Below are 24,335 nucleotides of genomic sequence, written 5' to 3' on the forward strand. Positions count from 1 at the left end.
CGAACCAGGTGCTTGGCCAGGAATAACGTAGGAGTGTCAGCTGCCCTGGGGACCACAGGCTGCCAAGGAATTACAAAAGAGCTTATGGCCCTCAGGTCCTGTAGGAATCAACAAACTTATCTCCCTCCAAATCAGTTTTCCCTTGTTTCTTTACTGGCAAGACTGGGGTGTTACAGGGTAGGATAGTAAAGATGAAGACACCCCGTTGGAGGAGAAAGTCTCTTATTGGCTCAATTCCTTGCTCCGTGTCTTTGGAAAGAGAGGATTGAGGCAGTAATGGAAACAGTTTCTCTTCCAAGAGATGCACACATGTTCCTCCTTTGTAACAACCCAACTTCATTTGCATGTGTGACCCAAAGACTGATTGGGACACCTTTTCACTTTCTTTTTACTTGAGTAAGCCCTACGCCCAACTCTTGACCCGGAGACTGGGTTGCAGACTCTACTGATGGAGCCACCCAGGTGCTCCAGAAGATAAGTCTTTAGAAGATGTCCCAGCGCCGCCTGGGTGGCTCAGTTGGTTAAGCGTCTGACTCTTGATTTCGGTTCGGGTCATGACCTCATGGTTCGGTTCAGTGAGATCTAGCTCCACATGGGTCTCTGCACTGACAGCACAGAGCCTGCTTGGGATTCTCTTCCTCCCTCCCTCTCTCCCTCCCTCTCTCCCTGTCTCTACCTCTCTGCTCTCTCAAATAAATAAATAGACTTTAAAAAAAAGAGAGAAAGACTTATCTTCTTCAGAGGAATTTAGAACAGAATGAGTTTCTGGTAAAGAAAATAAGAAACGCAGGGGCTTGGTGTGATGGTAAAGAAAACAAAAAGGGCCTTCTCACTGTGATTTATCGTGGCATTACATTTACACAGCAAATCTCTACTGAGAAGGTTTGCAGGGGAACAGCTGCACTCTGGGAAGGCACTGGGAGCGACCGGAGTGATGCTGGGCTGGCCTGAGATCTGGGCTGTGGCATCAGTTGCCCGGAGACTCTGAAGGCTCAGAGGAATCAGAAGTGGCCAGTGGAGACAAATGCTCCAAATCAGCGGTAGACAAAGTCACACCCATGTCAGCTGCGAAACCCTCTTTCGGATCCTCTATTTAAGTTTTGTGGTAGGCTCCATGCGGCTGAAGAGCGACTGACCCTATCATTTTGGGAGAGGGGAGGTTGGGGTTTGGGGGACTGCTTTTTAAACCTTCCTTTTTCTTAAGTACAAGACAATTTCTCTTCCAATGTCCTGGGGGTTTGTTTGTTTGTTTGTTTTTGTAATATCAGCACTCGTCTGGAGGCAAAGAGGGAGATCTCTGAGTGGGCTTCAAGTTATTCTCAGAGTTATGCTCTTGCCTTTGCAAAGATTCAAGACACAAAGTGAGAATTGTTGCTCTTAGTAAAGCCATTTGCAAGGGACTGGGAAGCTGCCTCCATTATTACCCTTAGTGGTTGCCCCGTCCAGCCCATCACATGATTGTGGATTTGTTCTTCATACCAGGGAGGAAATTTCCTGCTCAAGCAGAGGTGAGGAGATTTCTGTGCTCTGGGGGTTCCGGATTTAATGCAGTGTGACTTAGAAAAGTTTGTGTAAACCATTCAACAAAGGCTTTCGGGTGTTCCTCTTCTCTCTGAGTACGTATTTCAGCCTTAGACCAGTTAACTTTTGGAGGAAAGCCCTCCTCTAGCACCCCTGTTAACCCTGAAATACCAGCCTCTAGCTGAGCCACCTCCTTGTCAGTCATAGGACGCCCGGGAGCCGCTCTGGCCATGATTCTCCTGAGAGGGGCGTCTCTCCAGGGACCGTCTGGCCTGCCCAACAGCCATCATATAATCACAGGCTGGAAGGTTACCCCTCGGTAGCCACACAAGCCCTCTGTGAGTGGGGCTGTGAATAGCTACTAATCTTTCGACTTCCTCTCTAAATTTGGTAGGATCCTCTGAGACAGGAGATAAAAGGGTTTTTATAACTTAAAGGGTCCCTGGCTGGCCCAGCTGGTAGAAATGTATGGCTCTTGTGCTCAGGGTCGGTCGTGAGTTCAAGCCCCACGTTGGGCACGGAGCCTACTTAAAAATAAAAAGGGGGGTGGGGGAAGAAGTAAAGAGTCTACTGCTGTCCAGAGTACATGAACTCTTTGCAGCCAGCATCCAGGATATATCTGTGAAGGACACTGCATGGGAGTGTCTGAAACTGGCAGAGCTTGAGTACAGAGCCCCAGAGAACAGGAGGAAGGAAAAGGCAGCACAAAAGGAGCTTTACTGTCCCTCCTGGGTGCTCTTACTAGATTCACTTCCTGACATTCAGCATTTACCCAAGAAACCTGCATTCCCTGTGCCTGGAGATCTGGTTGAGGCACTCTTTGTAAAGCTAGTAAGGAAAATGAAATGACAATAGGCAGCTGGTTCTCTGAGGGTTCTTTGGAGAGGTTGGGGTTTTAGGATTTAAGGAAACTGACTGAGGAGCTGAGGTTGGGTTTGAAAGGGGAGGTCTAGACAAGGGGCCCAGAGATCCAGAAGTCAAAAGATTTTCTGGAGGGCCAGGCATAGGGGGTTGGGAACAAAGGGAGATATAAGAAGGGGGTTTATGTTGGATTTGTCTTTTGCTTTTTCTTGTGACTTCTGTTCTTTCATTTTATTAAGGGATTTCCTAAGGCCAGCCGTTATACTTTGTGTGTGTGTGTGTGTGTGTTTTCCTTTCAATTTGATCTTCCCATAAATACCAATAAGGCAACTACTTGTAACAAGAGCGCTCTACAATTTTTTCAAATATGGACGTTTTTGTAGTTCAAAAGACGCATCGTCTGGCCGGTGATGAGTGGGATCACGTTAGAATATTTATGCCAATAGCAACTGAACCCGGTAAGTCTCTTCATGGAAAGACGTGGAGGCAACTCTCCAGGCTTAGAATAAACCTTTACCATGGATACAAGAGGGGTCCCTGGAGAGGGCATAGACGATGTAGCCCCATGATCCAACATTGACCCCCAAGAATAGCCTAAGAAAGCGAAGACCTCTGTTGCATACATGGTAAGAGAGGCGTAGGGAAAAAGGGATCTCCAATCTCCCATGAAAGCGTGAGACACCTCCAGTCACAGACCCGCTGGTCTGCGACACCAGGCTGGTGCTACCAGAATGAGACTTTCTAATGCTAACGAACAGTGAGGGTTGAGATGACAAAGGCCTTTATGGACTGGGACCTCTCGGGACAAACTTAAGTAAGTACACCCTCTGGATGGCAGAGACCAGAGAGAATGTTCTCGCTGGTCACAAAGCCAAGCTCTTAGGACACAGAACACGACCAAAGGGGAAACCTCATCCAGTTTTCACAGAGGGAAGCCACAGCAGAGTTTGTCAAACAGATGCAGATCTGCACTTAGCGGGCTGGGAGGTTATGGGGTCTGTGCCTGCGTTCTGCTCTGCGGTGATTCCTTTCTAGGACAGAGGACACCAGAGGCAGACAAAGGAAGGCAAAGACCATCTCTGGGAGGATTAGTAACCGAAGGGTACTCTACCAAATTTTTTTTTTTTAATTTTTTTTTTCAACGTTTATTTATTTTTGGGACAGAGAGAGACAGAGCATGAACGGGGGAGGGGCAGAGAGAGAGGGAGACACAGAATCGGAAACAGGCTCCAGGCTCTGAGCCATCAGCCCAGAGCCTGATGCGGGGCTCGAACTCACGGACTTCGAGATCGTGACCTGGCTGAAGTCGGACGCTTAACCGACTGCGCCACCCAGGCGCCCCTCATCCTGCTAATCTAAATTCAGAGACAGAAAAAAACAATTCTCCCTACTCTTGCTGCACTGGACCCCGCAGACAGAGATTCTGGGAGGCCGACATGGTAAGAAATCTCCCCTTCTGCTGGCTGGACGTCAGATGTCCTGGGACCTCTGGGCTGTGTCTGGGTGAGCGGCGTCCAGTGAGTTAAAGGATCCTGCCCGCTACGCCAGTCATACGGGAGGGAGAAATCTTACTCGTTCTCCCTGGATTCTTCTAGCTGGCTTAGGAATTAAATCGATCTGAGACAAATTAACGGGAGGAAAAGCCAAAGTTTTATCACGTGTGCACGGAGGCCCAGCAATGAAACCGAGACCCAAAGAAATGACCAACACAGGCAGTTTTTATACATTTTAGCAAAGAGACAATAAATTTGTGAGGAATTGACGAGATAAAGGAAACTGGTGCTTGGAAGCTTTAATTAGTAAGGGATTCTAAGCTGAATTTAGGCCGATAGATTAGAAAAAAACCAGTAGGGTTGTTTCTACAGCTTTCTCGACTTTTTTTTTTTTTAATGTTTCTTTTTGAGAGACTGTGTGTGTGCATGTGCTAGTGGGGGAGGGGCAGAGAGAGGGACACAGAATCCGAAGCAGGATCCAGGCTCTGAGCTGTCAGCACAGAGCCTGACGCGGAACCTGAACCCACAAACCGTGAGATCATGACCTGAGCGAAGTCTGACACTTAACGGACTGAGCCACCCAGGTGCCCCAGCTTTCTCAACTTTCAAGTCCCTCATTCTGGTGAGAAGGATGTCTTTTTACTTCTTAGTACAGGGAGGGTGTTTCTCCTGTGGGAGATTCACATCCCGCTCCCAGGGGGACAGAGGAGGGTCCGAGTGACTTTGTACCACGGGTTGTTTTAAGTAGCTTCAATTCAAGGTAATCAATATGTCATTTTGGGGTGGCCTGCCTGGAGCCTTTTGGTGGCCACCTGCAAGCCGAGGAGAGAGACCTCAGGGGAACCCAGACCTTGATCCAGGACTTCCAGCTACCAGAACTGCGGGAAAATTAATTTCTGTTGTTTCCACGCCCCCGTCTGGTATTTTGTTACAGCAGCTGGAGCAGACTGATACACAGGTCAGTTACTTTGTAAACCATCTCTCGGCTTGGTTCTGGATCATTCTTAGTTGTCTCTTCTTGCCATCTGAGATGCCCTGGATGGTTCCTCTAAGACATCGCTCCTTTATCAAGTGAAAATTTATTCGAAATTTTGCTCACCTTGCGGAATACACGCAGAACTAGTTACTCGCAATCCAGAGTTCCACTGTATCTGTATTTCGGGGCTCGGCTGACTCAACACCACTTTGAATGAAGCGACTCTTAGGACCGCTCCCCCCACACCGGGCCCTTCTTTCCTTTTTGGAACCTATTGGGATAATAATAGCTATTATTTGTTGCTGATCTACTATATGCTAGTATATAAATATGATTCATTTAATGCTATAACAACGCAACCTAAGAGGCAGGTACAAACCCACTTTACAGATGATGAAGGCAGAGGAGAACTCACCTGTCCAGATCTTACATAAGACTGAGTGCTTCTCCAGGGTAGGGCTGGGCGGCTTTGTGAGCACGTGACCTATGTGGTCACACGGGGCCCCACACTTAGAAGGCCCCCACGCCTGGTTTGCCATTTTGAAAACCCTAGTCATTTTTGAACAAGGGAATGCATTTTCGTTTTGCACCGGGCCACAGGGCAGCAACCAGTCCTGTGTTTGGCTCCTGTGACCTTGCGCTATTTCCGCTCTGCACCCAGCGAAGCCACTGGAGTGCTAGCAACACTTGTTTATTCACATTAGTTTTCCTCCCCAGCCTGGGGCTTAGGAGACGGCAGGAATGGTATCTGAATCATCTCCTGTCCTCAGCGCCCAGGACAGAACCCCGCACGGTAGAGATGAGCAGGAAAAGTTTGTTGAACAAATTGACTAATGAATCAACTATTGATTCAAGACAAAGGAGGGCCAGCATCCAAGATAGGGGTGTTCCCCCAAGGCTGGCTTGGCAGTAACAGTCATTTGCCACGTTGGCCTCTTACCTGTCTCCAGAATCAGACTGGGGAGAAGGGCAAGGGGAGTGATCTGGAAAGGACTGCCTCTGTGAAAGAAACAAAGGCTTCTGTTGTGGATGGGGGGGGGGGGGGGCGGGGAGGAGGGAAGTGCCTGCTGTTCCACATAAGAACCCGAGCTGCTCTCCAGTCACCCAAGCTGCGGGCACTCCTCCTCCTGGAAGGCAGCCTGGCTTCAGAAAGCTCACCTGCTTCCTGGCTTCCAGCGCACAGATGCTGTTTTCAGAGGGTGCAGAGGCCAACCGGAGAGCCCCTGATGGATGGATGCCGGAGAGTCAGCCAGTCCTTCCTCGTTTTTCAAGCCCTGGTTGAATGTCACCTTCTCCCCGGGGGCCTCCCGGATCTCTCCAAGGCAGAGTGGCTCATCGTATCCTGTGTGTTCATCGCTCTGGGCTTCTAATGAATTTTAAGTGCTGGTTTTGGGCTCCCTTCACAAGAACAGATGCCCAGGATGGTGAGGATACCAATAATCAGCATGGCTACATTTGATTCTGACAAAAAGGTCCTGCAAGTAGGGATGATTGCAATGTACCCAACCCCTAAGCCCCCAAACCTCTCCATCTCTACCAGCCTTACTCCCTTACCTCTCCTGTCACCCCCTCAGTGAGGCCTTCTTGGAAGCCCCATTAACTCTGTGATATCACCTTACCCCCTTTCTGCACCCTCCACACACACTCTTTTTCCTTCTTCGCCTTATTTTCTCTGTTGCAAGTCTCATCGGACTCACTATATTTAGTTTGTTGTCTATTTATTCTCCAGATCTCTCCGCTGAGAGTCTCTGAGAGCAGGAATTTGTCTGCTGTGATCCCGGTACCTAGAGCAGGGCCCAGCCCATAGTAGGTGCTCAATAAATACTTATTGGGTGAGTCAATTCCCACTCTACAAGACAGGAAACTGAGGTTTGGGAAGGTCAAGCCACCAGGCCAAGGTCATGGGGCTTGGTGAGGGGCATCTAGTCTTTCTTTAATCCCTGGGGGGCCTCAAAAGTTTCCACATGGAATTCCCGTGTCCTAGCAATTCCACTCCTAGTCACACACCCAAAAGAAATGAGAAGGTATGTTCACACAAAATCTTATATGCAAATGTGCATAGCATTATTCATAATAAGCAAAAAGTGGCTCTCAGCTTATGAAGGGAAAAACAAATGTGGCACATCCATATCCTGGAATACTATTTAGCCTTAAAAAGAAATGAAACCTTGTTACATGCTGCAACATGGGTGAATCTTGTCAACACGTATGCCAAGGGAGAGACGCCAGACAGTGAAGGCCACACATTGTAAAATTTCATTTATGCGAAATGTCCAAAAATAGGCAAGCCCATAAAGGTAAAAAGCAGATTAGTGGTTCGCCTGAGTTAGGGTGGAGGGTGGGGGAAATGGCAGGGTGACTGCTAAGATACAGGGCTGATTTTTTGGGGGGCGATGAACATGTTCTAGAATTGACTGTGAAAACGGTTCCGTGATCATGTGAATATACTAAATACCACCGAATTGTACACTCAAAATAAGTGAATCGTATGACATGTGCGTTATATCTCAGTAAAGCTGTTATAAAAAATACTCCCCGGGGAAGGGGTGGATGTCCAGCAAATCTAGGCAGAGACCCTGCCCTCCCATCTCACATGTGGTGGGGAGACAGACACAACTCACTGGTCACAAAAGCAAATCCACACTTGTCAGGATGTCCTATAGGAGAAGGTGGGGTGTAACGTGTGTGGTGGTGAAGAGGGGATTTGCCCAGGGCAGGCGGGGTCAGTGGTGTTGAGGAAGCCATACTCGAGAGGAGAAGGCCACCTAGGATCCCTGTCCCTCACACTTAGAAGCCTCAGGTTACACTGTCCCCAGGGGACCAAGCAACTTGAGGAATTGGGCTTTGTGTGTCTTAAGCTCCACCTGGGGTCGGCAGGGGCCCCCTCCCTAGGGGCTGGCATCTGGGCACCTGTGGGGGTGCCTTATTCTCTCTGAATCCCTGGCTGACAGTCACACTGGTTCAAATCCTACTGGAGGGAGTTGAAAGACGACCCCTTGAAAGATATGCCCACATCGTCATCTCCTGGATGTGGCCTAATTTGGACAAAAAAAAAAAAGTCTCTGCAGATGTGCTTAAGCTAAGAATCTAGATCATCCTAGATTACCCAAATGGACTCCAAATCCAATGACAAGTGGCCTTATGAGAGAAGAGAGGTGCACAGAGAAGAAGAGAAGCTTCAGGAAGGAAGGCAGAGGCTGGAGCGATGCAGCCTCAAGCTGAGGAACCCCCGAGCTCACCAGAGGCTGGAGGAGGCCAGGAGTGATTCTGCTCCAGAACCTTCCCAGGGAGCATGGCCCTGCCCACACCTCGGCTTTTGGACTCCCTGCCTCTGCAACTGTGGGAGAATAGATTTCTGTTGTTTTAGGCCAAGTTGGTGGTAATTTGTTACAGCAGGCCCTAGGAGACCCATACACCTGCCTTCTCCACTTACCCACTATTTTACCTGGAACACATTTCTTAGTGCTGCTGAGCCTGGGTTTCCACGTCTGTGAAGTTTCTACACCAGGGACACGTGAGGACGTGAGGTGATACGGCTGAAGCTCTCAGAGAAAGGCCTGGCACCCCCTCTGGGCCCCTCGCTTGGCAGTGAGCGTTTAAGGTTCTCTTACCGACCAGTTCTGTCTCCTGCGGGGGCACAAAGGAACTTTAGAAGCCCCCATACCTGCCTCCTTGCATGGTTTGTCACACCTAAGTCAGGCCCCGGGCTCGTCAGGGGCTCTGGAGGCTGCGTGGTATGAGAGGGTGATGATGAACCATTGTGACGTCATGATTAGCCCCATGAAAGGGATGGCAGGATCTCACAGTGGTCAGAGGATGCGAATTGGTGGGAGTGACCCCAAGGATGCCATCTTCAACACCCACGAAAGGGATGGCAGGCTTTCACAGGTGGTCGGACCACAGTCTCTGGGTTAGATTCCTTGCTTTGCTACTTCACTTGCCACATGGTCTTGGGTAAGTTACTTAGCCTCTTGTGCCTCAGTTTTCTGACCTGAAAAATGGGCATGATGTTCATTATGCTGCTGGCCTGTAGTGTTTCTAAATGCTTAGATTCGTGCTAGAGAACGCTATGTGGTTGTTAAACACATACCCAACTCAATAAAGAGGACATTCCTTTGAATCTGAAATCTAACCACATTCCCACTTGAGGCAAAACTGCCTCTTCACTGCTCGCCCCACCTTGCCTCCAAAGGGGTGGTCGCCCCCCCCCCCCCCCCCGCCACCAGAGGGTTCTTGGCTGGGTTCTTGCTTAGGGTTTTCCCAGCCAACACTTCTGAAGGCTGGGAGAAGTGGAAATTGCTCTGGCCCTTGCCCCAGTGTAGCTTCGAGTTGCGAGTTGCACCTGCCCCCTGAATTCTTAGAATTCTTGGCTATCCAGGAGTGTCCCCAAGGGGTCTGCTTCCAGGGCTGGGTCCGCTGGGCTGACTCACACTGCACGGGGCTCAGGCTTCAGTCTAGGGAGGAGGATGGAGTGGGGAGGGGGCATGTAGGACAAGGATTCCCATTGTCCCGTGAGGCCCCGGCATCTGGGCTGGGCTCAGGCCCCGCCTCATCTTTGCCAGCAAGTTGACATTCCAGGATTTCACCCTGTGCAGAGAGGGTGGGTGGTGGGCACCACGCAGCCCGGGCACACCCCAGAAGACACTGCACCACTCCTGAGGGAGGGACCCTGGGCCCTTCAAAGGGGGAGCGAGGCCCTGGACTGTTGCCCACTGCTTTGCTTGTGATCCGGGCAACTTCCAGCCTCCCGGAACTTCATCTTCTCACCGGTAGCATGAGGTCGGTGACATCGCCCCTCAGCACGGGGTGGGATTCTGGGCCACCACCTCACTGTTCTTGGCGTCCCCAGGGCACTCTGGGGCTGTCTGGGGAAGTCAGGGTGAGGCCTGTGCCCAGCCAGGATGCCCTGTCCTCACAGCACAATGAAGACCTCGGCTGGCTGTGTGTGGGGACGTTCTGATCTGCTGCCCAGAACTCCCTGTGTTCTCCTCCCTCCGGAGTTTGTTTTGGGACCTTGATTCCAAACCCTGCTGTGATCAGGGGCGCCCCACGTGTCTCCCAGTTTCGAGTTCCAGAAAGCCACCCACTCACGAGTTCAGGCGTGTTGAGCCAGCTTCAGAGAGCATCTCTGTGCGGGGCACTGGCCTCGGAGGCAAGAGAGTCCTTGAAGGTAAGCTTCCTTCTGTCCATGTGTTTGTCCATCTGTCTATCCATCTATCCATCAGAGAAAGGATGGGCTGAGCCGTTCTACCTCCTGGGTCTGTAATATCGGTGTCCTCATCTGTTCAGTGAGGATTACATCAGTACCTACCTCTTGAGGTGCTTCTGGGCATTAAACAAACTCCATACAGCTGTGCCTGGCTTACCGTAGGCACTAAGCCAATGGCGGACCTTATTTTCATTACTGTTGTGAGAGTTGATATTAGCACTGTGTTGCTATGGGAACCTGCATAAAGTTAACACACAGCCTCGCGCACTTGGTGGGAGCTTCTTCAACTTTGGCTGTAATCTTGGGAAGCCGATGATAAGAGTCTGCTTCTTATCAGTTTGTTTACCCCAAATGGCTCTTGGCAGGACCCATGCTTGGAGATGCTCAGTCAATGTCAATGGTTTACCGGTTGCACTGCTGCCTTGACCGCCCGAAGTTCTAGCCTCAGCAGCCCCCCTGATGTGCTCCTCAAACAGCCTGTGCTTCTCCAGCAACGCTGGCTTGGGAAATTTCAAGACGACACCACATAGTCCCACTGCTGTCCCCTCGGCTCCCTGACCCATGTCCCCCACCCAAGCTGGAGCTAGGGTCTCAGTGAAGCCACACGGGGTGGAGGTTGTGGGAAGAGAATGGTCTGGGAGTTAAAAACCCCAAAGCTCTGAACTCTCCTTGTCCTGTTTGTCCCTTAGAAACTCTATATTGGGAGAAAGAAAGACTCTTGGTTAAGATTGTGGACTCAGGCTCAAGCTGCTCAAATCAAAACCCCTGCTTCTAATGCTTATTAGCCCAGGGCTTCCCCTCTTTTTGCCTCAGTTTTCTCATCTGTCAAATGGGGATGAGAGAATATGTATTCTCTGGGCTTCTACTGAAGAGTCAATGACACGGCATTCTTTTAAAAATTTTCTTAATGTTTATTTTTGAGAGAGAGACGGAGAGCGAGCAGGGGAAGGTAAGAGAGAGAGGGAGACACAGAATCTGAAGTAGGCTCCAGGCTCTGAGCTCTCAGCACAGAGCCCGATGCGGAGCTCGAACTCACGAGCCTTTCAGGCATGAGATCATGACCTGAGCTGAAGTCGGCTGCTCAACCAACTGAGCCACCCAGGCGCCCCTATGACATGACATTCTTAAAGAACGTGGTGCGGTGCCTGGCGCTTCATAGGTGCTCAGCGAATGCTACCTCTAGTAGGTTCAACCCCAGCCCTTTCTTCTCTGGAACACAACATGGCAGAGGGTTACTGCCCTGTCTGCTGTCCTTTCTGGGTCCAGTGGCTTCCTCCTCCATTTCCGGGCTTCTCTTCCCTGGGAGGGAGCCCCCCTGTGTCTCAGGCACCCTGAGGGAGCTTGCCAGACTGAAGCCACAGCACATGCTAGTGTTTCCCAGACAGGGCTCCACTTTGCACCTCTCCCATGCCTCCCACCACGCATAATGTGCTAACTAACCCCCTTTGCTTCTAGGCTGCAAGTTATTCCTTCACCGCTACTTATTTACCTCCGAACTCACACGGAAGAGCAGGAGGTGTAACTACCTCGACCAATGTGTGTCGTCTTATTTGATACAATGAGGCACTATTATTCCCACCTTACAGATGATGCAACTCAGACACAGGGGGTTAAGTACCTTGCTCAAGGTCTCAAATATAGTCAGAGGTGGAGCCTGATACAAACGAGCTCACGTTCTTGATTCCATACAAATTTTAGGATTATTTGTTCTAGCTCCGTGGAGAATGCTAGTGTTATTTTGATAGGGATTGCATTGAATATGTAGATTGCTTCGGGTAGTATCGACATTTTAACAATATTTGTTCTTCCTATCCAGGAGCATGGAATCTTTTTCCATTTTTTGTGTCTTCTTCAATTTCTTTCATAAGTTTTTTATTGTTTTCAGTGTATAGATTTTTCACCTCTTTGGTTAGGTTTATTCCTAGGTATTTTATGGGTTTTGGTGCAACTGTAAATGGGATCGATTCCTTGATTTCTCTTTCAGTCACTTCACTGTTGGTGTATAGGAATGCAACCGATTTCTGTGCGTTGATTTTATATCTTGCAACTTTGCTGAATTCATGAATCAGTTCTAGCAGTTTTTTGGTGGAATTGTTAAGGTTTTCCATATAGAGTATCATGTCATCTGTGAAGAGTGAAAGTTTGACCTCCTCCTGGCCGATTTGGATGACTTTTATTTCTTTGTGTTGTCTGATTGCAAAGGCTAAGACTTCCAATACTATGTTGAATAACAGTGGTGAGAGTGGACATCCCTGTCTTGTTCCTGGCCTAGGGGGAAAGCTCTCAGTTTTTCCCCATTGAGGATGGTATTAGTGTTGGGTCATTCATATATGGCTTTCCTGATCTCGAGGTATGCTCCTTCTATCCCTACTTCCTTGAGGGTTTTTATCAAGAAAGGATGCTGTATTTTGTCAAATGCTTTCTCTGCATCTATTGAGAGGATCATATGGTTCTTGTCCTTTCTTTTGATGTGATGAATCACATTAATTGTTTTGTGGATATTGAACCAGCCCTGCATCCCAGGTATAAAAATCCCACTTGGTCGTGGTAAATAATTTTTTTAATGTACTGTTGGAACCAGTTGCCTAATATCTTGTGGAGGATTTTTGCATCCATGTTCATCAGGGAAATTGGTCTATAGTTCTCCTTTTTAGTGGGGTCTCTGTCTGGTTTTAGAATCAAGGTAATGCTGGCTTCATAGAAAGAGTTTGGAAGTTTTCCTTCCATTTCTATTTTTTGGAACACCTTCAAGAGAATGGGTGTTAACTCTTCCTTAAATGTTTGGTAGAATTCCCCTGGAAAGCCATCTGGCCCTGGACTCTTGTTTTTTGGCAGATTTTTGATTACTAATTCAATCTCCTTACTGGTTATGGGTCTGTTCAAATTTTCTATTTCTTCCTATTTCAGTTTTTGTAGTGTATATGTTTCTAGGAATTTGTCCATTTCTTCCAGATTGCCCATTTTATTGGCATACAATTGCTCATAATATTCTCTTATTATTGTTTGTATTTCTGCTGTGTTGGTTGTGATCTCTCCTTTTCATTCTTGATTTTATTTATTTGGGTCCTTTCCTTTTTCTTTTTGATCAAACTGGCTAGGGGTTTATCAATTTTGTTAATTCTTTCAAAGAACCAGCTTCTGGTTTCATTGATCTGTTCTACTGTTTTTTTGGTTTCGATAGCATTAATTTCTGCTCCAATCTTTATTATTTCCTGTCTTCTGCTGTTTTGGGGTTTTATTTGCTGTTCTTTTTCCAGCTCTTTAAGGCATAAGGTTAGGTTGTGTATCTGAGATCTTTCTTCCTTCTTTAGGAAAGCCTAGATTGCTATATACTTTCCTCTTATGACTGCCTTTGCTGCGTCCCAGAGGTTTTGGGTTGTGGTATTATCATTTTCATTAGCTTCCATATACTTTTTAATTTCCTCTTTAACTTCTTGGTTAGTCCATTCATTCTTTAGTAGGATGTTCTTCAGCGTCCAAGTATTTGTTACCTTTCCAAATTTTTCCTTGTGGTTGGCTTCGAGTTTCATAGCATTGTGGTCTGAAAATATGCACGGTATGATCTCGAGTTTTTTGTACTTGCTGAGGGCTGATTTGTGTCCCAGTATGTGGTCTATTCTGGAAAACGTTCCATGTGCACTGGAGAATAATGTATATTCTGCTGCTTTAGGGTGAAATGTTCTGAATATATCTGTTAAGTCCATCTGGTCCAGTGTGTCATTCAAAACCATTGTTTCCTTGTTGATTTTTTGATTAGATAATCTGTCCATTGCTGTGAGTGGGGTGTTGAAGTCTCCTACTATTATGGTATTATTATCAATGAGTTTCTTTATGTTTGTGATTAATTGATTTATATATTTGGGTTCTTCCACATTTGGTGCATAAATGCGTACAATTGTTAGGTCTTCTTGGTGGATAGACCCTTTAATTATGATATAATGCTCTTCTGCATCTCTTGACACAGTCTTTATTTTAAAATCTTGGGGCATCTGGGTGGCTCAGGAGGTTAGGTGTCCGACTTTGGCTCAGGTCATGATCTCGTGGTCCATGAGTTCGAGCCTTGCGTCAGGCTCTTTGCTGACAGCTCAGAGCCTGGAGCCTGCTTCAGATTCTGTGTCTCCCTCTCTCTCTGACCCTCCCCCGTTCATGCTCTGTCTCTCTCTTTCTCAAAAATAAATAAACATTAAATAAATAAATAAAATAAAATCTAGATTGTCTGATATAAGTATGGCTACTCCAGCTTTCTTTTGTTGACCATTAGCATGATAGATCATTCCCCATCCCCTTACTTTCAATCTGAAGGTGTCTTTAGGTCTAAAGTGGGTCTCTTGTAAACAGCATATAGATGGATCTTGTTTCTTATCCATTCTGTTACCCTGTGTCTTTTGATTGGAGCATTGAGCCCATTGACGTTTAGAGTGAGTACTGAAAGATATGAATTTATTGCCATTATGTTGCTTGTAGAGTTGGAGTTTCTGGTGGTGTTCTCTGGTCCTTTCTTATCTTTGTTGCTTTTGGTTATTTATTTATTTATTTATTTCTCTCTCTGTATATATTCTTTCATCTTTTCTCCCCTCATACAGTCTCCCTTAAAATTTCTTGCAGAGCTGGTTTAGTGGTCGCAAACTCTTTAATTTTAGTTTGGGAAACTTTTTATCTCTCCTATTTTGAATGACAGCCTTGCTGGATAAAGAATTCTTGGCTGCATATTTTTCTGGTTCAGCACACTGAATATATCCTGCCACTCCTTTCTGGCCTGCCAAGTTTCTGGGGATAGGTCTGCTGCCAACCTGATCTGTCTTCCCTTGTAGGTTAGGGACTTTTTTTCCCTTGCTGCTTTCATGAGTCTCTCCTTGCCTGAGTATTTTGTGAATTTGACTATGATATGCCTTGTTGATGGTCGGTTTTTGTTGAATCCAATGGGAGTCCTCTGTGCTTCCTGGATTTTGACGTCTGTGTCTTTCCCCAGGTTGGGAAAGTTTTCTGCTATGATTTGCTCACATACCCCTATTTCTCTCTCTTCCTCTTCTGGGACCCCTGTGATTCTGATGTTCCTTTTTAATGAGTCAATGATTTCTCTAATTCTTAAGTTGTGCTATTTTGCCTTAATCGCCTCTTTTTTTGTGCTTCATTATTCTCCATAAGTTTGTCCTCTATATCACTGATTCTCTGTTCTGCCTCATCCTACCTTGCTGCTGTGGCATCCATTCGTGATTGAAGCTCATTTATAGCATTTTAAATTTCATTCTGAGTATTTTTCACTTCTTTTATCTCTGCAGAAAGGGATTCTAATCTATTTTCGACTCCAGCTAGTACTCTTATTATTGTGATTCCAAATTCTGGTTCAGACATCTTGCTTGTATCTGTGTTAAGTCCCTGGCTATCGTTTCTTCCTGCTCTTTCTTTTGGGGTGAGTTCCTTCATTTCATCATTTTGAAGGAAGAAAAGGAATTAATGAGGTAGAAAAATTAAAATTAAAAAATATTAAAATTTAAAAAATATTAAAATTAAAAATTTAACCCCCCCCCAAATTGAGTAAATGATGCTAGATCCTAGATGTGTGTTGGCCTGGGTGTTGAAAGTGGCTTGATAGATTAGAGAAAAAAGGGGGAAAAAAGAAAAAAAAAAGGAAAATCATTTTAAAATTTGAAAAAAATGAATACACTGAAGTAGACTAAATTGAAATGATGGAAGTAAAATAGAATTTGAAAATTTTACACAAAAGGAAAGAATATAGTAGAAAAAAGTTAAAGAAAAATATTTTCAATAAAAATTAAAAATAAAAAAATTTTTTCTCTTTCTGTATTCAAGAAAAAGAAAATAAATGAAAAAGATAAAAAAGAAAAAAAAGCAAATCTTTTGAAAATTTGAAAAAGTGAATACACTGAAGTAGACTAAAATAAAATGATGGAAGTGAAAGAGTTTGAAAAACTTACACAAAAGTAAAAAAATATAGTAAAAAATTTAAAGAAAAATATTTTAATAAAAATTGAAGGTAAAAATGAAGTTTTTCTCTTTCTACATTCAAGAAAAGGAAATGAAACGAAAAAGAAAAAAAGAAAAAAAGGAGATCGTTTCAAAATTTGAAAAGGTGAATACACTGAAGTAGACTAAAATAAAATTATGGAAGCAAAACAGAACTTGAAAAAATTTACATAAGAGTAAAAAATATAGTAATAAAAATTAAAGAAAAATATTTTTAATAAAAATTGAAAATAAAAATGAATTTTTTTCTCTTTCTGTATTCAAGAAAAAGAAATGAAAAAGAAAAAAGAAAAAAAAAGAAAGAAAATTGAATAGATGAACCTGCTAACAGATTGAAGTAGGACTGAAATTGCTTCGTTTTCCCCTAGAAGTCAGACTAGGAAGCGCTTTATAGTCCATAAATTAAGCCGGTGGTGAGACGTGTGTTTTTGAAGAGCGAGGTTGGCCCTGTTGGGCGGGGCTCAGTGTAACGGCTCCGCTCTCCACTAGATGGCGCTGCTAGCCTCCTGGGGTGGGTTCTTGTGGCGCTCGTAGGTGCGTATGCGCATGCGCGAAAGCGGTGAAATGGCACCACCCAGCTACCCGGTCTGTTCTCCCCCATCAGCAGTCGCGCACCCGTCCTCTGTCTTCAGCTCTCGTCCGCTCCCCGCTTCTTCCCTCTCCGTGACCAGGCCCCAGGCAGTCGCTCTCTCCCGAGTTTTGTCTCAGACGCGGCTGTTTTCCCTGGCCCCTTACTTCCGAAGGGCTGCGGCTTCGGCCCCTTCTGCCCCTCTGCGGGAGGGTCTCCCCAGGCAACGGCCTAATGCCAGCTGCACCCAGGAAAGTTCGCCAAACCGTGCTGCTGCCGGAGCCCAGAGACCGCGGCCGGGTGCCAGCCGCCCCAGAAAAAGTTCGCGAGCTAGCGCAGCAGCAGCCTTTCAGGGATTATGGAAAATCGCAACTCGCATCTGGCACCAGGCTTCACCCTTAACGACCTTGTTCCAGCACCAGCGATCGGGCCGTTCTCTGGGGTCTGCTGGGCCCAGGTGGCCTCACAGCCTCTGCCAAACGCCCTTCCGGCCATAGAACCGCTTCTCCCCGTGTGGCCCGAGAACCTCCCGGACCCCGCTCTGCTCCTGGGGATTCGCCCTTCCCTCCAGAGCACCCACCGCCAGGTATCGAGCTGGGGAGTTGCAGCCTTTGCGCTCCCCCTGTTTACAGTCTTAATGGAATTTAAACCCTCTTCTTTCTCCTTTCTCCCTTTTTAGTTCAGTCCCTGCGGCTGTTTCCAATTTTCCACTTTCTCTCCAGCTGCTTTTGGGGAGGGGTGCTTTTCCCGTATTCTGTCCCCCGTCTCTGTCGCAAAGGCACCCCCCTGCCCTCCGCAGCTTATCTCTCCCCAAGTACCTGCGCCGCGTACCTGCTGAATTCTGTGGTTCAGGCTGTGCAGATTGTTGTGTTAACCCTCAGATCAGTTTTCTAGGTGTGCAGGATGGTAGAGTGTTGGTCTGGCTGTATTTCATGGACACGAGACACACAGGAAACTTCCACGCTGTCCCGCCATCTTGGCTCCCTCCACAAAAGCCAGAGCTCACGCTCTTGAGCCTCAGGTTACATACTGAGTGACCCCATTCTCCAGCAGCAGCAGCAGCAGCACTGTGGGCTGCTGTGAAGATGAACTGAGAATACACACCTCCTGCTAGCTCAGTTCTTGTCATATCGGGAAGAGCTCACCGGAACTTAATTCTATGGGGACACTGATAACAATAGCTTCTAGTGTTACGGCTCCTGCCATTCCCACCCCCCCTACCCTGAGATCATGTAGGAGCCTTGATCACAGGACCTGCCTGCTGTACCTTCCCCATCTTCCTCCCCTATCCAGTTGAGTCCATACATAGTAAACACCCTGGAAAATGGGCAGGTGCTGGAAGCCTGACTGTAATGCAGAAATGCAGATTTAAGATAAATTTTTTATATTAAATTTTTTAATGTTTATTTATTTTTGAGACAGGGAGAGAGACCTTGAGCAGGGAAGGGGCAGAGAGACAGAGGATTCAAAGCAGGCTTTGCACTGACATCAGAGCGCCTGATGTGGGACTCGAACTCATGAATCGCGAGACCACGACCTGAGCCGAAGTCGGATGCTCAACCCACTGAACCACCCAGGTGCCCCCGAAATGCACATTTTCATTAAGTTTAGGAAAATCACAAAATGCTTTCTTGATTATAAAGTTTATAATCATGCGATGATTGTAGATCTCAGTGCCATTAGATGGAGCCAGTTTATGCACCATGGTTCTGGGGGAGGGTCTGGGAGGTCAGACCTACTTGGCTGTTCAGATTTGGGCAGGAGAAGCCACTGGAGTGGGGTTAGGAGGCTGGGCATGGAGTGTGTGTGTGTGTGTGTAAGTGTGTGTGTAGTGGGGCATACATGGTGTGGAAGGCAATGGGGTGGGGTGGATGCTGGGAGCCAGGAGCAGCATGACCCTCCCTCTTGTTCCTTTGCACCCCAGCGAGGTTTCTGAACTAGCAAGAGGCCGAAAGTAATTGGGTTTCATATGGCAGAGATCGACAGGGCTGAGGCAGAGCTAAGTCTAGACAACACAGTCGAAGGCAGGAAGGCTGGGAAGAAGCAGAAGAAGACATCAAGGATGTGTGAAGCAGGGCTTTGCTCTGGATTGGATGCTTTCAGGAAGGAGGGCAATTCTTAACACATCTTATTTAGAAGCAGGAGAGTAGACAGAGGCTAAAGAAGCAGCAGTCACTCATATTAGCCATTTTGGGTCATTATATGGTGACTCAGACCATCTCCATATTTCGTCTGTGTTCAGACATGATTACGGAGGGGTCTTGGTTTTGCATGAATCCATTACGGTCACCGGGTGGACTTGTCTGATGTCAGTGTTCTGTGACTTATCTATGTTCATCAGGAAACTACCAAGGCCCGGGTGACAGTGCCAGGGTCACTGGCTCCTGGAGGTCAAGAGCTTCTTGTTTCTTTCTCTGAAGTGAGTTATAGACACTTGCAGAAATCGGGAGGAGACTGGTTTCCACATGCACTGGAAAGAGATGTACGAGGTGCCTGGCATATGATGAGCATTAAAGTGTGTGCTCTGTATAGTTTGGTATTTTAGTTTTCGCTAAGCATGTGCTAGAGTATTTTGTTTTCTCATGGGTGTGCACATCCCCAAATGATACTTGGCACAGAGTAGACAGTCAATAAAATTTGTTGAATGAATAAGTGAGGGAATTTATTTAACCATCCTTCTATTGTTGGACGTTTAGGTATTTCCTATTTCTGGTGTAAATTACACAGTGCTTTGCACACATTAAGTAGAACATGTGCTGTCCAGCTGCCCCAGTCCCCACCACTCCCTATCGCCCCTGATGCTGGGATTGTTACATTTCATCATATATGCACTGTGGTTTTTCTTAAATATTACTCTGTACCCATGTCTCTACCAAAAATGGAAAGATAAAAGTAGGACTGAGACAGTCGTCCATTTCTAGAGAAACAGAAGTGAATCGTTGGCAAAATTGATGAGTATCTTGTGGGTAAAGTACCCAAGTTGCATAAACCGTCCTTGTAACCAACTTGCCTTGTCTGTTGGCGTATTGCCCTTCACTTACTGGATTTGAAAGAGCATGCTTTGTCTTCTCTGTGTGAGAACACCCCATATGGCAAACACCCAGCTGAAGAAGTATCCAAAGGGCAGCATCCAAAGCAGTATCCACCCTCAAGGGTAACCTGTGTCCTGACTTATAACACCACAGGCTAATCTTGCCTCTTTGAACTTTATATATGAGAGACCATACAGTTTGCATTCTTTTGTGTCAACCCTGTGTCTATGAGGCTCATCTCTATTGTTATAGTTTGTTCGTTTACATTGCTGCATAATATTCCACGGTATACATATGCCATCAGTCATCCATTTCCTGTGGGATGAACATTTGGGATTTTGTTTCCAGTTATGGCTTCTCATGAGTAATGCCTTTAGAAACATTTTTATACGTCTTCTGGTGAGCATATGGGTACTTTCTGTCAGATACATTCTTAAGAATAGAATTAAGCCTGATTGTTTTTTTTTTTGTTTTTTTTTTTTTTGTCTTTAAGATTCTGCCAAACGTTTTTCCAAAGTGCTTAAATCCATTTGAAGCATTTTAACATGGAGCGTTCATGTGGTGGTAAGTATGATTAGTGTCCCCATTTTACAGATAAGAAACCTGGGGAAGAGAGAAGTGAGCTAACTTAGGTCGTGCAGCTTGGAAAGGCTGGAGCTGTCCTTCATCACACACCACATTGTTTCTCATGAAGGTCCAACCTGGTTCCTATAAAATGTAGTGTCTGAGACATAGGAGGTGTTTAGTGAGGGTTTGTTGAATAAATGGGCCACTGAAAGAATGGGTCCTCCAAAGGAGGGGCTGAGGGGGCCTCTCAGTCTACTCTGGCTCCGCGGTTGATTTTTAGGGAACAGAACAGTTTGGGTTGAAAGATCTGCAAGGGCTGCCATTGCACCTGCTTCCACCTTTTGAAGAATTTTGGTCTCTTATTTTTTTTTTTTTTTTATAAATAAAACTTTTTTTTTTTTAGCGTTTATTTATTTAGTATTTATTTTTGAGAGAGACAGAGTGCCAGTGGGGGAGGGGCAGAAAGAGAGGGAGAGAGAGTCCCAAGCAGACTCCATGCTGTGAGCGCAGAGCCCGACGTGGGACTCAAACTCACAACTGTGAGATTATGACATGAGCTGAAGTTGGACGCTTAACCCACTGAGCCACCCAGGCTCCCCTGAAGAATTTTGCCTCTTAAATCACATAAATAATACATCATCATTATGGATATATTGATAACTCCACCCAGAGAGTCACCAGGAAGATATAATTGGTTATTTCCATATAAATAAACGCTGTTATGTAGTTGAGATTATCATTCATTTCCTCTGTGATTTCTGTATTAAAATTTTTTTAAATGTTTATTTTATTTTTGACAGAGAGAGAGAGACAGAGAGAGAGAGACAGAGCATGAGTAGGGGAGGGGCAGAGAGAGAGAGAGAGAGAGAGAGAGAGAGAGACATGGAATCCAAAGCAGGCTTCAGGCTCTGAGCTGTCAGCACAGAGCCCGACGTGGGGCTCGAACTCATGAACTGTGAGATCATAACTTGAGCCGAAGTTGGACGCTCAACTGACTGAGCCACCCAGGCACCCTATGTATTTTTAAACATAGTTAGAAAGTTCTTTTCCTCTCCAAAGTTGTAAGAGTTCTTTTGTGTCTTTTTCTGGTGCTTTTATAGTTTTCATTTAAAAAAGTTTATATTTGCCCCATTTGGAGTTTATCATGGGGTACAGCCTATGACATGGGTTCAATTTCATTTATTTTTTTCATCTGGCTACCCAACGATCGTACATCGTTTGTTAAAAAGCCCATATTTACTCAAATTGTTAAGGCTTTGAGATATGTTTTAATATCTAGCCTGGCCATTTTCCTTCTATTGTTCTTTGGATTTTCCTGGATGAATTTGCTTATTTTCCATTTGAGATTCTGAAGTAGCTTTTGTAAATTTCAGGCAGGGGGTGGGGGGGGGGGGGAAGATCGATTAGCATTTTTGTTGGGATGTCATTAAATTTTACAATTATACCAGAGGAAATTGGCAACTTTATGATATTGAGTCTTCCCACCCAAGAACATACTACGTAGCCTTCTTTGTTCCTAAGTAGTATTTTAACGTTCTTATTGTAGATTCATGTATGATGTAAGGAAAGGATATAAATTCATTCTTTTGCATGTGGACATCCAATTGTCCTGGCACCATTTCTGGGAGACTGGTTATTTTTTATCCCATTGAATTATCTTGGCATTCTTGCCAAAAATCAGTTGACCATAAATAAGACGGTTTAGCTCTGGACTCTTCAGTTCTATTCCATTGATTCATATATTTACCCTTATTATGCCAGGACCACACAGTCCTGATTACTATAGCTTTTTACAAAGTTTTGAAATAGGAAAATGTGAATTCTTTTTTCCAACTGTGTTCTTTTTTTCAAGACTGTTTTTGGTATTCTGGATCTGCTTGTTTTCTACAGGAAGTTTAGGAGCAGCTCATCAATTTCTGTAAAAAAAAAAAAACAACACAGTTGGGATTTTGCTGGGGGGATGCATTGAGTCTGCAGACCAAGTTGACGATATTGTCTTCAGTATCATGAACAAGGGGTTAAATTCATTTAAGTGTTTTGTAATTTCTTCCAACAGTGTGTTGGGGTTTTTAGACTACCTGTTTTGCAACCTTTTGTTAAATTTCTTCCTAAATATTTTATTCTTTTTGATGCTATTGTGAATGGAATTGTTTTCTTAATTTCATTGCCAGCTTGCTGAATTCCTTTTTTTTTTTTTAATTTTTTTTTCTTTTCAACGTTTTTATTTATTTTTGGGACAGAGAGAGACAGAGCATGAACGGGGGAGGGGCAGAGAGAGAGGGAGACACAGAATCGGAAACAGGCTCCAGGCTCTGAGCCATCAGCCCAGAGCCTGACGCGGGGCTCGAACTCACGGACCGCAAGATCTTGACCTGGCTGAAGTCGGATGCTTAACCGACTGTGCCACCCAGGCGCCCCTACTTGCTGAATTCCTTTATTAGCTCTGATAGTCTTTGTCGTGGATGCTGTGGGTCTTTTTTTTTTTAATATAGATATAGATATATAAATAGATATATAGATAGATGATGTCATCAGCAAATAGAATTAGTTTTGCTTCTTCCTTTTCAACCTGGATGTCATGTATCTATCTGTCTATCTGTTTATCTCTATTTCTCTGTCTCTGTCTCTCTAATTATTTGTTTTTGTTTGTTTTTACCTAATTGCCCTGGCTAGAACCTCCAATATGATATTGAATAGAAATGGTGAAAATGGACTTCCTTGTCCTGTGCCTGGTCTTAAAGCAAAAGCCTTTTACCATGGCAGGGAGAATAATAGCCCCTTCCCTCCCCAAAGACGTTCATATCCTAATCCTAGAACCTGCAAATGTATACCTTGCATGGCAAAGGAGAATTAAAGTTGCAGATTGCTAATAAGTATAGAACAGGGAGATTATCCTAGATTATCTGGGTGAGTCAAATGTAATTGCAAAGTCCTTAAAAGTAGAAGGAGAAGCAGAGGAGGGGGAACCAGAGAGAAGGCAGTATGAGATGGACCTTGCCCAGTGTTTTTTTGGCTTTGAAGATGGAAGAAGAAGGTTGTGAGCCAAGGGATGTGGGTGGTCTCTAGAAGCTGGAAAAGGCAAGAAAACAGATATTACTCTAGAGCATCCAGAAGGAATATAGCCCTCCTGACACATTGATTTTAGCCCAACGAGATCCGTTTGACCTCCAGAACTGTATAATAAGCTTGTATTGGTTAAGCCACTAAATTTGTGATAATTTGTTACAGAATCAATGGAAACGAATATGCACCATTAAGTGTAAGGTTAGGTATGGCTTTTTCATCAATGTCCTTAACCAGGAAGTTCCTTTCTATCTTGGATTTTTTTTTTTTTTTTGAGTGTTTTTATCTTGAAAGGGTTTTGGATTTTGTTGAGTGCTTTTTCAGCATCTACGGAGATGATCACGTGGCTTTTGTCCTGTATTTTCTTGATATGGTATATTATATTAGTTGAGTTTCACCAATTGAGTTAATCAACTTTGCTTTACTGGAATAAATCCCACTTGGTAATTCATCCTTTTTCTATGTTGCTGGATTCGATGTGCTAGCATTTTGTTGAGGATTTGTGTACATATATTCATCGGGGATATCGGCCTGTGGGTTTTTCTCTAGTTGTCTTTGTCTTTGACATCAGAGTAATACTGGATTCACAGAATGATTTGGAAAGTGTTCTCTCCTCTTCCAGTAGAAGAGTTTGTAAAGAATGGGAATTAATTCTTCTTTAAGTGTTTGACAGAATTTCCCAGTGAAGTTCTCTCTTTCTATCGATCACACTTGGAGTTCACTGGGCTTCTTGGATGTGTATAACCTTTCTCATCAACTTTAGAAGGTGTTCAACCATTATTTCTTTGAATATTTTCCTGTTCCTTGTCCTCTCTTCTCTCCTTTGTACCCCCATGATATGTACATCGGTGTGCCTAACGATGTCCCACTTTTCTCGAAGGCTCTTTTCATTTTTCTTTATTTGTTTTCTGTCTGTTCTTCAGGTTATGTAATCTATCAATCTACCTTCAAGTTTGCGGATTATTTCTTCTTCCATCTCAGGTCTACTGTTAAGCCCCTCTAGTGAATATTTCATTTTGGTTATTATTCTTTCCAATTCTATAATCTTAGTTTGGTCTTT

The 24,335-nt window shown here is 45.1% G+C and overlaps 1 protein-coding gene across 2 annotated transcripts in view; it reads left to right on the plus strand.

Annotated features, from left to right (window-relative positions):
- The first annotated feature begins 16,490 nt into the window (after positions 1–16,490).
- AADACL3 (arylacetamide deacetylase like 3) overlaps positions 16,491–24,335 on the plus strand; it is an 81,402-nt gene continuing 73,557 nt past the window's right edge. For both annotated transcript variants that reach the window (XM_086715714.1, XM_086715712.1), the window contains exon 1: positions 16,491–17,199. The gene's annotated coding sequence lies outside the window, so the exon portion shown is untranslated. The remainder of the gene's footprint in view (positions 17,200–24,335) is intronic.

This window comes from Puma concolor, chromosome C1, assembly GCF_028749965.1.
Source record: "Puma concolor isolate L17-30 chromosome C1, mPumCon1.1.hap2, whole genome shotgun sequence".
Classification (NCBI taxonomy): Eukaryota; Metazoa; Chordata; class Mammalia; order Carnivora; family Felidae; genus Puma; species Puma concolor.